Source organism: Apium graveolens, chromosome 11 (genome assembly GCF_009905375.1).
Source record: "Apium graveolens cultivar Ventura chromosome 11, ASM990537v1, whole genome shotgun sequence".
In the NCBI taxonomy this organism is placed as follows: domain Eukaryota; kingdom Viridiplantae; phylum Streptophyta; class Magnoliopsida; order Apiales; family Apiaceae; genus Apium; species Apium graveolens.
The window spans coordinates 33,318,496-33,333,551 of record NC_133657.1 but is presented as its reverse complement, the minus strand read 5'-3'; the positions used below and the strand labels follow the sequence as shown (position 1 = coordinate 33,333,551).

Below are 15,056 nucleotides of genomic sequence, written 5' to 3'. Positions count from 1 at the left end.
GAAGTTATGCTCTCTGAGATTCTGGAATTAGAGTTGGATCCTTCAGGAATTGAAGAATCAGAGTTTTCAGAATTATCAGAGTTTGGCTCATCAGAACTTGAAGAGCCAGTGACAAGTTCTGATGCTTCTTGAGAGTCTTGAGATGTGGTGTGATCATCAACTTGCTCCCCCTGAACAGGTGCATTATCCCTTGGAGCAGTTACCACAGTTTCAACGACATCAGAATTTAACCCGTCAGAACTTACAAGATCATGATTTAAGTTGTCAGAACTTACATGAATCAGAATTTACATCTTCATTTTCAAATCTCAGCTGATCATGATCATTAAAATCTTCAAGTCCATTAATCTTTTTATCATCAAAAGATACGTTGATAGATTCCATGACAACCCTTGTTCTTAAATTTTAGACTCTGAAGGCTTTTGTGGAAAGTGGATATCCAACAAAAATTCCTTCATCAGCTTTTAGATCAAATTTCGACAGCTGTTCAGGATGAGTCTTAAGAATAAAACACTTGCATCCAAATACATGAAAGTATTTCAGATTTGGCTTCTTTTTCTTCACCATCTTATATGGTGTTTTTCCATGCTTGTTTATTAGTGTAACATTCTGTGTAAAACAAGCAGTCTGCACAGCTTCAGCCCAAAAATAGGTTGGTAGCTTTGCTTTATCAAAAATAGTTCTTGCAGCTTCAATGAGAGTCATGTTCTTTCTTTCTACAACTCCATTCTGCTGTGGAGTTCCAGGTGCAGAAACTTCCTGCTTTATTACTTGCTCTTTACAGAACTCTTCCATGATTGAATTCTTGAATTAAGTGCCATTATCACTTCTTATTATTTTAATAGAATCTTTGACTAATTTATCCAGCTTTCTGACATGATCAGTTAAAGTAGATGTAGTTTCATTCTTCGTGTGCAAGAAATACACCCAAGTGTATCTTGCGAACTCATCCACTATAACCATAACATATTTCTTCTTTGCAATAGACATGACATTGACTGGACCAAATAGATTAACATGCAGTAAGTGATAAGGCTCAAGAATTGAGGACTCAGTTTTGCTCTTAAATGAAGATTTTCTTTGTTTTGCCTTTTAACATGAATCACAAAGGCCATCAGGAGCAAATACTGATTTTGGCAGTCCTCTCACAAGATCTTTCTTTACTAACTCATTTATGTTGTTGAAATTTAAATGAGATAGTTTCTTGTGCCAATTCCAGCTTTCTCAATTGATGCTCTGCTTAACAGACAGATTGCAGAACCATCAGAACTTGTTGAAAGTCTGGCTTCATATATGTTACCATATCTGTAACCTTTCAGAACCACTTTGCCTGTTAAATTACTTACAACTTCACAATATTCTTCAAAGAAATCCACATAATAACCTCTATCACAGATTTGACTCACACTTAGCAGATTGTGTTTAAAACCTGAGACAAGAGCTACTGTTTGTATTATGACATTCCCAAGATTTATATTGCCATATCCCATAGTCTTTCCCATGTTGCCATCTCCATAAGAAACTCCCGGGCCAGCCTTCTCCATAAAGTCTGATAGCAGGGCTTTATTTGCAGTCATATGTCCTGAACATCCACTGTCCAGAACCAGGATGTTTTTCCTGTTGCCCTGCAATCACAAAGATCACTATTGATTAGTTTTAAAGATCCAGACTTGTTTGGATCCTTTGGCCTCATTAAGTTTGTTAGCATTTGCAGCGGATTTTGTTTCAGAGTTTATGCTAACATGCTTTTTATCAGACTTTATATCAGAATTTACACTAGAAGGAATTACACTAACTTTCTTTAAAGAAGGTTTTATTTGATAATAATCATAGTACAGACTATGATATTTCTTACAAGTATAAATAGAATGCCATAAACTACCACAATAAAAACAAGGATTTTGTGGTTTAAACCTAATAGACTGACTCTTAACTCCTGCTCTAGGAGGTAAAAAGTTTATATCTTTATTTTTTCTGCAAAAAGAAGCAAGATGGTTAGAGTTTCCGTAATTATAGCATTTCTTTCTAGGATCATTAGTGACAGGCATATAATTATTACTTTTATTCACACCTTCCTTTCCATTCCTATTTTTCCTAGCTTCCTTTACCTTGTTCATATTTTTAATCTCTTTCAGCTTATACTTAAGTTGCTTCTTTGTCATTAAGCCAACATTTACCACGGTTTATCTTGTCTTAGTTTGTCAGAATTTATCATAGATTTTGACTTTTCAGAATTCGACACAAACTTGATAGGATTAACTTTAGGCTTTTCAGCTTTCTTGGTAAAGTTTGGTTTAGATGACTCAGATTCCTTTTCTTGCTTACCATCTTGGCAACCTAGTCCTTCTTTCTAATTTCCATTTTCTAAGATTTTCTGAGTTGTTCTTCCAGAGTTAGTCCAAGTTTTAATTATCTCCTTTTCCTTTTCAAGTTCAGATTTAAGAGATTTATTCAATTTTAGCACTTCATCTCTAACATACAAAGCCTCATCTCTTTCTTTCTTAGTTTGATGAAATATAACTAACTCCTTTTCTAAGTAGTCATTTCTGTTTCTAAGAGCAAGACTTTCAGAAGTTAATCTTTCATTTGTTAAAGTATGATCTCTAAAACTAATGAACATGATTTTAAGATATAATCTTAGCTCATAAATATCATCAGTATGAAAAGAAAGAGTTGAATGAGGTACCTTTAATTCAGTAGCATCAGAACTGCTATCAGCATTTGCCATTAAGGCATAGTTCACCTCTTCTTCAGAATCTGAAGTGTCTGCCCAGTTTTTCTTCTTTGTGATAAGTGCCTGGCCTTTATCACCTTTTCCTTTCTTGCAGTTAGGAGAGATGTGGCCTCTTTCACCATAATTGTAGCATTTGACATTTGAGTTGTCTCCTCTGTCAGACTTTCCTCCTTTGCCTTCAAACTTTCTGAACCCTTTCTTTTCAGAACTTCCACCTTTCCTGGAAAACTTCTTGCCCTTTATTAATTTCTTGTAAGATATCTTTGTGATACCCTTTACCATAAGAGCACACAACTGCATCATCTCTGCATCAACATCCACTTCAGATAAACTTTCAAGTTCTGAATCATCATCATCAGAATCTGATGACTCTGAATCAGACTGTATGATGAGAGCCTTTCCTTTGCCTCTCTTTGAGACAACCACTTTAGGAGACTCCTCCTCAGCTTTAAATGCAACTGTCTTTGACTTTCTTCCATGCCTTTTGCTCCTTTGATCCATCTCAAGTTCATGATTCTTGAGCATACCATAAATTTCATCAAGAGTAGTTTCAACAAGGTCATAGTTGTCTCTTATGGTAGTAGACTTCAAATCCCAATTTTCAGGAAGAGCTGAAAGAAATTTTAGATTTGAATCTTCAAGATCATATTCCTTGTCCACCAGTGATAGATCATTCAAGAGTTTGGAAAACTTGTCATATAAATCAGTTAATGATTCATCAACTTTTAAATCAAAGTGCTCATGCTCTTGTGTGAGTATAGTCTTCCTGTTCTTTTTGATTGCATCAGTTCCCTGACATCTTGTCTCCAAAGCATCCCATATCTCCTTTGCAGTCTTGCATCTAATTACCCTGTTTGACATGACATTGTCAATTACACTATGCAGCAGATGCCTTACCCTTGCATCCTTGGAAATAGATGAGATGTCTTCAGTTGTGTAATCACCTTTCTCCTTTGGTATCATCTTTGCTGGTTGATCAACAACTGCAACAAAAAGCTTGGTAGGCTTATATGGTCCATCATTAATTCTATCAAGGTATTCTGGATCTGTGGCTTCCAGAAACATAACCATCTTTACCTTCAATATAGGATACTCAGATGCTCTCAGTATGGAAACCCTAATACTCTCATATCAACTGTGAGTTTGATTGTTTTGAGTATCTTGAGTTTTGGTGGGCTTAGTTGGAGTTTGTGTTTCTTCAGACATGATTGTAAACTGGATCTCACTGTTTGTATATCAACAGAGCTCTGATACCACTTGTTAGGTCACACAACACTATAGAAGGGGGTTGAATATAGTGTTTATACAATCAAATCGATTTAGAACACAAGTATGTAACAATTAATCAAGTTTATTCAATATAATAAGCTCTGTTACAAAGTAGGTTAAACTAGTCTCTCAGTGATGAACAATATCACTAAGAGATGCTAGGGTTACAAAGAATAATGTTCTCGTTAACTTAACACATCTAGTGTAAACCCTAAGCTGTGTTTATATAGTACACAGTTATAAGATATCTTCTAATTGATATGGAATATAATTTTGTCTCCTAAAATATATCAATCAGACATTATCTTCCACAAGTCTTCTAGCTGTCCAACTCTTCATGCATATCTTCTATTGTTTTAGTCCAGATCCTCTCCTGTAAATCAGCCGCATTCCTTATATGAAGTACCCGCACTTAAGTCCTGATATAAATCCTGACGGCCTTAAGTTCTGATATAAGTTCTGACTTCAGTAAGTCCTGATTTCCAGTAAGTCCTGATATTAAGTTCGGAAACTAAAAACAACAGATTAGACATGACATCTCAAATATATCTAACATAGGAGGGTTATACTGCTTTGCTGTGTATGGCTGATAAGATTGTTACACCGCATTCTGATTGTTGCTCCAGCTGAAGTTATGATGATTGCGGTTATTCAGATGATAAGTAGCTGGAGCTTGCTGCTGTGATCTCTGAAAGGTGCTCACAAATTGATCCAATTCGCTAGAAATAGCACACTGCTCAGTTTAATGTGCCCCCACTAAAAGCTCACAAACACTAGTGATTTGATTAACTCCATAATTAGCCAAAGAGTCCACTTTCATCGTCAAAGCTTGAAGTTGAGCATCTATAGAAGTAGCTTGATCGACTTCCAGGATTCCTACTACCTTTCCTTGCAACATTCTTTCTGTAGGATTCTGGTATTCATTGGCTGCCATTAGCTCAATCAACTCATAAGCTTCATTGTAGCTTTTAGCCAATAAGGCTCCACTAGATGCTACATCGAGCATAGGTCTAGATTGCGCACCTAAACCATTTTAGAAACAGTTGATAATCATCCAATCAGGCATGCCATAGTGTGGGCACTTCCTTAGCATCTCTTTGTAACGATCCCAAGCCTCATACAGAGATTCACCAGTTTGCTGCGCAAACTGAGTAAGAGCATTCCTGATTGCAGTAGTCTTCGCCATAAGAAAGTATTTAATGAGAAACTTTTGAGCAAGATCCTCCCATCTGGTGATAGACCCTGGTGGTAGAGAATATAACCAGCACTTCGCTTTATCCCTCAAAGAAAATGGAAATAGTCGCAGCATGATAGCATCTTCAGACACATCGTTGAACTTGAAAGTGTCGCAGATTTCGATGAAATCCCTGATGTGCATGTTTGGATCTTCAGTAGGAGAACCCCCAAACTGAAATGGGTTCTGTGTCATCTGAATCATGCTCGACTTAATCTCAAAAGTGTTCACCGTGATGGCTGGCCTGATGATGCTTGACTGAATATCATTGATCTTAGGCTTAGAATAGTCCATCAAAGCCTTAGTATTATCTGCTTGATCTCCCATCTCTAGTAAAGGTGGTTCTTCAAATTTCTCTTCTTCTTCTACTATTTTCTCTTCTTCTTCTACTACTTTCTCTTCGTTCTCAAAATCTTTCCTTCGCTCCTCTACAACTTCTTCCTCGTCTTTATCCAGAATTCTCCTACGAGCTCGCGAACGCGTATGCATAAACGATCGCTAGAGTACTTGAAACACAGCAAGAAAAAAAGTAGGTAATTAACAATGTCTGAGTCAATGAACTTTAACGATCACTGATGACAAACACATAAACTAAAAGTTAACACTGCAGTCCCTAGCAGCGGTGCCAAAAACTTGTTAGGGCTAAACACGCGCTAAAATTCACGCAAGTATACGCGATCGCAAGTAATATAGAATTATTTCTAGTTCATTCCCACAGAGACTGATTTGGTTAACTATGTGATTTATGCACTTATGCACTGATGATATGGTTATTATCCAATGCTAAGACGATAACAAATTGAGGTTGATTATAACTACGAATTAAACTAACAATTATAACTAAGAGAGTAAAAGAGAGTTGTATATTATATGAGACAAACATGGGATTCTAACTTCATTAAATACTTCATTCAATAGCCTTATTGTTCTTAACCTTAATATTAAATGGTGATGACACTAATCAGATAACACGAAACTGCTAAACGCCAACTTTCGTTGCACGAATAACATACTACCAGACATCCACAAAAGAGATAGAAGCTAAATATACACCAATTATATTGAGACCCTATATGTCTATAGAATTTGACAACATAATGGCTTAAAGCACAAGTTATCTATCATGATTACATAGGGCAATTAAGATGGTTAAAATTACCTACGAATCATGCGTAACAATAACACATGAACCTATGCTAGCATGGCAAGTTCTAAATCCTTAAATTTACTGTCGCTTCATTAAAGATTGACAGGCTATCTTATAAGTTCGCGACGCTCATAAGACGAATAAGCACAACCAATACTAGGTTATCATACATTCACCACACACTAAGGTATCGAAACAAATTAACTAAAGAAATCTATAAGTAAATCCGCTAGAACTCCACGATAACGATTAGCCCATAATCGGACTCATCATCAACGTGGGTTCCGATGAAAGCATTGTATAATAAACGTAGTCTTTATACTAATTAAATAATAAAATCAAGTACGAATTAAGAGTAAGGTTCACGAATAAGAAAACTAGCATCCAAGTTACAACTTAGAACAAAGATTTACAAGTAAAAACAAGATCTTCTTTATCTTCGATGAATCATGCTAAAACGGTCTTCTTACGCCTCTTCTTGTGCTCTGGAACGTCCCTCCCTTGGAAAATGTCCTTTATTTAAGTATATATAGCAGCCCATGCAAGTAGAAGTCCTCCAATTAGAATTTGAGTAGAATCAGGAATTCTGCATCCTGACCCGGCGCGACCGCGCGCTTCATCAGCGCGGGCGCGCTGTCTTCCTATTGTTTGGGCGCGGCCGCGTGCTAGACCAGCGCGGGCCCGTGTGCTTCTGGAAAAACTTCTTCTTTTCTTTAATTCTTGTTGCAATTGAGTTAGCTTCCCAAGATTTATTCCTTGGACATCATCTTAATACCATATTAGCACCAAATCAATGCTAGTTCACCTGATTCCTGGATTAATGCCTGAAATGCAAAAACATTAGAAAACACATTAAAACACCAACAACTTGAGTACAAATGCATCAATTCAAAGCTTAATAGAGCATTATAAAGTGTCATAAATGCCACTCAATATTAACCTAGTTTGTAATCGTTTCCAATCGCATTCGAGGCTCTTTAATCGTTCCCTTAATCTTCCTTTCCATCTGCAAATGATATATTAAAACCACGGCGTATTCGATTTGTAACATTCTCGAAATTACTTTAGAATTAAGAATCAACTACAAAATCTTGACTGGATATGATTGACGCACAAACTTATCACCATATCTTATTTTCCTTGAATCACAATCGATTATATTTACCGAATGAAACTCTCTTACTATTTAGAAGAAAATACACTAACCTGGAGGCATCACCAGCATATTTCAACCCATATTACATTTATTTCGGTTCTAAGAAGTTCTCATATGAAACTGACTACAATGCTTTCCTTGATGTCTAGTCACATATAACGTTTATTCTTTCTTTGTGCCATACTATCAGAAAGTCTTCTTTGACATCTATGTCTTGTATCATATTTGAATCCATTTTATCGATGTTTAACCAAATTCCTATCTTTTAGTTCTGTCTTTCCTGATGTTCGTTCATCTAAGAGTGGTATATGCTATAGTGGTATATGTTATTCTGGTTTGACATAATTCATCGTATTCTGAATACTCCTGTCAAATCTCAAATCAAACAATATTGATAATTTACAATCAATTTCTGGATCTGATGAAGTACCACCATTTCTTCAAGCAACAATTAACCCACTTATTGGACAAATTTATTAATAAAAGAGAATGATTATGTTTGGATAACCTATCAATAATGATGCAATTAACGCTTTCCTCACCTTTGGTTCTCAGGTGACTTCACTACGACATCTCCTGGAGAAATGTATCCATCTAGTCTTTGATGTCCCGCCTTAATTCTTGGGTAGGTATAACATTTATTTACATGTATTCCCCATTTTCTCTTCATGTCTGGTCACTAGATATTTTCTTTTATCCCTCGGTACTTAATCTTACTCCTGGGAAGCATTCCCTATCTCAATTTACAAAGGTTTCCTAAATTTTTCACCTTACTTATGTCCCTCATATTACCCATATCTTACCTATATCATGGAATTTTATAAAGTTTCTTTATCATCCTTTTGACCCACTTTCTTTCCTATTTCCATTCTTCATTCTCATAGCTCATTCAAAACCGAACTCTTGATATTAATACTCATTTTGATGTCATATCAAATTAGATATCAATATGAACTTTGATGCTCATAACATCCCATACTGAAGTAAACATTAATCATCTATATTAATACCACTTTTGATATTTAACAACAACCTAGGTATCAACATCAATCAGAAACTGAACTGTATCTCACATTTTATCCAAAACAGAAATACTTGATAAATTATTTATTATATTGTTATCAAAACAATTTAGGAACAAGACGTCCTTTAATAAAACTTTATTGCAGATGATAAAATCTCTTTGTTTGTCTAACAAAATCCATATTGGTGTAGTTACTAATCTCTTCTTTATTCCACCTCCCTTCTTCCTTTCCTTCCTTCTCTTTGCTCGATCTCGAATCTTTAGTTCTTAAAAAACATTCTTCTCACTTGTCTATACAGATAACTTTTTATTTCTCTTGTCCATTATAAAGGACATATTAATCCAAGTAAAGCCTCACATACTTGCAGCAAATCATGAATTCTACTGGTGTCCTTACTTTCTCCAAATTCATCATTGCTTTGATTTCGAATTTGAAAATTACATCAAAATTTGACTTAATCTAATTTGAAATCAATTTCCATCTAACTGACCATTAATTGGTAAAATTAACAAATGAACTCAATTAATTGATCAATTGCACCAAGTGATGACTAGCTAAATGAAATCAAAGACCAATTAAACATAGTCGGATTGGTTATAACAACCTCTTTCAAGAACCAAGATCATAATTATTTGGAGTATCAATAAGAATATCAATAACACACGGAAGTATACTTCCTATCTTTAAAACTAGGGTATTTTCCGAAAATTTGGGCACCATCTCCTTTATTATGGACTACCATCCGGACTCAAGCCGACACCAATAATCAATCAAACAATCAACAATCAACCCACAAGTATGCCAACCAACTGCCACCTTCTAAACTCACCATTTCACCACCACATATAATACTAGCCAGTATAACCCATATTTTTAGTTTAACTTAAGATTATAGCGAACAATTCTTATTATACCATACCTTTTCTCATATTTTCTGATTATAACAGAATATCACTACTGAGTACAATTACAAATTATTATAGAATTCTTCTAGTTCGTGTTTCAATTCAAGCTCTCTAATTAACAATTTATCTATCCTTGACAACATACACTTGTTCTTATTAGCTAACTTGTTCAACTTTTGATAACCAACACATGGTCTCAACCAACACTATCATAATCTTGTGAAAGAATTCATTTGGTTTTAAACTATCACTTCCTAAAATTGTTGCAGTTAAACCACCATACTTTCATCTCCACCTATGCCTTTCCATACTGAACATTCTTCGTTGGCTCAGTTATGAGCATCAAATTTACCATAACTCACTTACTTGAGTGGGAAAGCCCAACCATTCCTTAAAGAGCACACTGAAAGTTTATTCATAACTAGCATTTCTTCAATCTTGAACCTTCATGAGAAGTATCTCCCACATGATTGAGGTATGTTTCATCCTCACAATGTATTAATCGATTATCTGGTTATTATTAAGAATTTTTTCATTCGCTTATACTGTCCAACCAATCATTTGCCTTATCCGATATACGCAGCTTTACTTTCTTATTTCTCTATTTAATTTACCTCATAACGTTTGCTAACTACTTTAATTCATGCCAAAATCTCATACTTGAAACGTATCATATATAAAAGATTTCCGCTTCTCATTTGATGTCTTCGTGACAACCACGTTATTAGCATAATGATTCATCTTTGCACGTATATGTCCAGCATTTATTGGCTTGCAATTATCTATACATATCATGTAACTCCATCTGCTACACGGGGTTATTTCACTTCCTCTTAAAACATTCAAAGAATAGACCTTACACAAGAAGGGAATTTGTGTATATGATTCTAACTGGAAACCTTTTGTAAAGAATAACAGTACAAGGAAACAATCGGAAGGATCCATAAATCAATAAATCATAATTGAAGAAGAAAGAATGAACGATGATTTAGATATGAGTGAGAGAACCATATTTGTACTCAAGATGACCATTCTTTCATACTATATGGCATACACCACATGATTAGGTGGCGTCCCACCAGACTCTTCTTTATTTCGAAAAAGAGTCACACCATAACACTGTTTGTCTCAATCAGAAAATAAGACTTGAGGAATAATGATTTTGAAAGAAATACAACAATTTTCTTATCACCACATAGAGCTGATTATGAAAGAAGTTCATACTTTATTTAAAATTCAAAAGAATGTATAGTATTATAGAAAAGAATTATAACATTGGTCGTCATCCACATTTCATCTATTTACAGCTGCAGCGCTTGTTCGATCAATATATCCCATTCTGAGTCATATATTAACTTTAAAAAGTTCTCTGAAATGCCTTCTAAAATCGATCATTAGAATAAATTCCCATGTATTAAGTCTTGTATCTTTAGCATCGCGCTTCCATGTTCAATATTTTATAATTCGACCTTATTGGCACTCTTACGAGATTTACAATCATAACTTCAAATTTCGCTTATGCTACTGATCATTCAACATATCGACTCTTTTGCTAATAACATCCTTCCTTTAGAAAAGTCTGGAAATTTTCTCAATCTTCTTTGATCATACCCGGCTTCTTTTAAATCGACGTACCCTTTTAACTCTAATGGTCTCACAAATTAGATGAGTGGTTTCTCCATACATTGGTTCTATCGTTAAATATATCAAACACGATTTGTTCTCTTCTGTTAAGAACAATCAAATCTTCTCCATAATATCGGGTCCACTTGGTCTTCTAAATGAATCATACTAACTTTTAGAACAAGTATTTTTCTGGATAATCTGAATCTTATAACAATCAAGAAACTCAAGTAGTAATTTGACAACCAATTCTTAAAATTTATTTTATTTAAAGGACTTTTAGAAAAATTTGTAAAGAAAATCTCTTTTAAAAACTGGTTTAAAATTTGAAAATTGTTAGGGCGAAAATAGGCGCTAATAATACACGCAAGTATACGCATTCGTAAGTAATATAGAATACTTTCTAGTTCATTCTCACAGAGACTCAGACTAATTATGTTCAATCAAGACTCACTCACCAATATATGATTACTTCTCAATGTTAAGATAATAACACATAGAATTGATTAACTAATTATTAACTAGAATTAACTACGAGAATTAAACACTTAACAGACATTTGAATTAACAATATTAAACACACATGAGATCATAACTTCATTACTACTTCCTTCAATAGTTATTGTTATTACCATTAGCATGTAACGGTGATGATATTAATCGAACAACACTAAACTGATAAAAGCCAACTTTCGTTGTACTAATACCATTCTACCATACATCCACAATTAAGATAGAAGTTGAATAGTCATCAATTATGTTGAGACCCTATATGTCTACAGAATTTGACAACATAACGATTTAAGCACAAGTTATTCCTTATGATTACACAGGGCAAGTAAAATGGTTAGAGTTACCCACTAATCATGCATACACATACATGAACCTATGCTAGCATGGCAAGTTCTAAATCTCAAGATCCACCGTCGCTTCACAAGAGATTAACACCCTATCTTATATGTTCGCGACACACATAAGATGAATAAGCACAACCAATACTAGATATCATACAATCATCACACACTAAGGTATTAAAAAACTAACTAAAGAATTCCATAGTAAATCCGTTACGACCCCATGATCACGATTAGCCCATTATTGAACTCATCGTTACCATGGGTTCATATGAAAACATGATAATAACACACAAGAATAATTAATAAAACTACTTATATTAAACCAGAGTACGTCACAAGAGTAAATAAGTTCAAAGTAAAGAAACTAGCATCCACGGTTATAACGAATAAAAGAATCACAAGAAACTATGCTTCCTCTTCGTTGCGGTGTGCTAAAACGGTCTTCTTCCTTATCTCCTTGCTCCTCGATTGATACTATGATTCAACACACGTGAAACGTCTCTGAAAACTACTTATATAGAAGCCCCAAAAAACCCAGCCATTTAAGAAGTCAGAAGTCCAGCATAACAAGAACTCTAAAAATCAGATTTTAAATTCGCACCCTTGAGTGGCCGCCCAGCTTCCAGGCTGAGCGGGCGCCCAGTACCTTCCTGGAAAATTAATTATTTTGCTCCCGTTCTTTGCTATATTCTGCTCCTATCTTTCCACTCGCAATGCCAAACACATACTAAGGTTCATTCTTGATGAAATCTCCCCACAAATGCAAGTAATACCCTGAAATGTACAAACACTAGAAAAACGCATCAAATACATAAAATAATTGATTTCAAGACATCAATTCAAGCCATTATAAGACGTTCTAAGTGGTATAAAATGCCACTTATCAAAAGGGTTAAATATCAAAGTGGTCACTCAACTGAATGCCATATATTAGTTTAATCATTAAACTTAACGGGATATCATTTGGATCACTAAAGTCATAATAAATATCAAATAGATACCTCAAAATATGTGCTCGAGAATTAAAATTTATTTTATGGAGTTCTAAACATTTTTCTTTAATCTTATTACAACGGAATGAAAAGTTACAAATTCATAGTATTTTAGATGATTTTGTGAGATTTTTAAAATTTTATCTACTAATTATTTTTATTTAAATAAAGAAAATGACTACGAAATTAAAAATAAATAGTAGATAAATTTTTAAAAATCTTACTATATTATATAAAATACTAGAATTCATACATTTTTCATTTGGTTGTAATAGGATTCAAGAAAAATATATAGAATTCCATAAAATAATTTTTAATTCTCAAACACATATTTTGAGTTATATTTTCGATATTTATAATGACTTGAGTAATTCAAATGATACCCCGATAAGTTTGATGATTAAACTGATATATAACCTTTAGTTGAGTGACCACTTTGATATTTAACCCCTTATCAAAAATCATACACCTGGTTGTCATTACTATATGAGTTAGTTGTCGTCCTTCTCAACTACTACAAAGTATCAAATTAGGGAACCAATCAGATAAAACCTCATTCATTTCCGTATATCATCTACCCCTTATTGGGTCCATTTTGCCTTCATGAGTCGATTAAAACTTCAGTTACCGTTGCATAATATCTCATTCGTAATTTCACTTCAAGGCTTCTATCTTGGTAATATTTCCATCATCACTTTTGCTATTGCTAAGTACACCAGGTCTATCGAATAGTCAACATATCTATTTTATAAAGCAAAGTCGACTTATATCATATCACATTACTACTATATGTATCATTTTTGGTCATAACATCATCATCTGATTCCAAGAAAGCTCTAGATCTCCAATATTCTCAAACTCCTTTAAAATCCGTCTAGCTCACTCTACAAGATAATTATGGGTAGCACACTAGTAGCTTCATATAACCTGGTAGCAGCTATCCTTTGGAATACCTAAATCCTCTCTCTAGGTTCCTTCTCATCTTTCTTAATATCTTGTGTACTGACTATATGCTGTAGCTCTCGAATTCATCCTCATAGGTGCTGTTACTTTATAAGATGGGTTTCAAACTGATGGTATAGAACAAGGTGTAGGGTAGACGAAAAAGATGCGCTCACAGCTGAATATCCGGTAGAACCAGAATCAGCATGTAGGGGATCCTCAAATAAGTAGTCTCACATCAGGGGATAGGATAATAGCTTGAAAAAGTGCAACCATTGTAACATGAGGTAATATGGCTAACACTGGTGGAAGAGTCGGGCGTGAATCAGATAATGGTCCTCCCACTGAAGGCTCCGAGTGATCAGACGATACTGGAATAAAAGAATCTACCGTTGCTGCTATCTGAAAATCACGTCGCTAGATAAGAATCCCGAATCTCATCACAAATCATACCAAAACTAATTATACAGTCGTACTCAATCTCGGGACGTCCTATCTTTTTATTTCTTATTTCTAATCCTAACCCTTTACCCAATCCCGATAATCTAGGCTTGTTTCAGTGACTTATAACATGTAGCTCTGATACCAAACCTGTGTCAGAAGTTTGGGCTCACAACATACACACACACAATATATAAACCTGTATATAAAATATTATATGCATTGACCCTTCTTTACATAACCAAGGATCGCAACAGGTTAAAGTATGAAGACATGCCACAACCTTAACTTTTATTACATCGTACCAAATCCCAACTAGTTCAACTTACAACTGATAATGGTATTATTCTTACAATCTTGCATGACTCATCTACAATATAAAGCTCCTGCTAGCTCGATCCAACTTAACCTGGAATTCTAGCTCGCATACTGGACTAAAAATCCTCGTTACCAACAATTTCCTTTTCAACTGTTGAAAATATAAAAAGGTTTGCAAGAGTGAGCTAACTAGCTCAGCAAGTCATAATAGCAATAACTGAGGTTAAATAATGACCAATTGAAATAATTCAGAAGAATCAAATTTCTGGATAAGCAATGATTAGAATTGAATATTCACTTTTTATTTTAAAAACCAAGGTTAGACTACTGATCAGTCACGCACTAACCCCGAGCAAGGCACACATCTCTGCTCTCTATACTGGATTCGAGGCACGCATTGGCCTAATATGACC

General features: G+C 34.6%; 1 non-coding gene across 1 annotated transcript; it reads left to right on the top strand.

Annotated features, from left to right (window-relative positions):
- The first annotated feature begins 5,067 nt into the window (after window positions 1-5,067).
- Window positions 5,068-5,174, top strand: LOC141699251 (small nucleolar RNA R71). The gene has a single exon (XR_012565726.1). It is a non-coding gene; the product is annotated as a small nucleolar RNA R71 (small nucleolar RNA).
- Window positions 5,175-15,056: the final 9,882 nt, after the last annotated feature.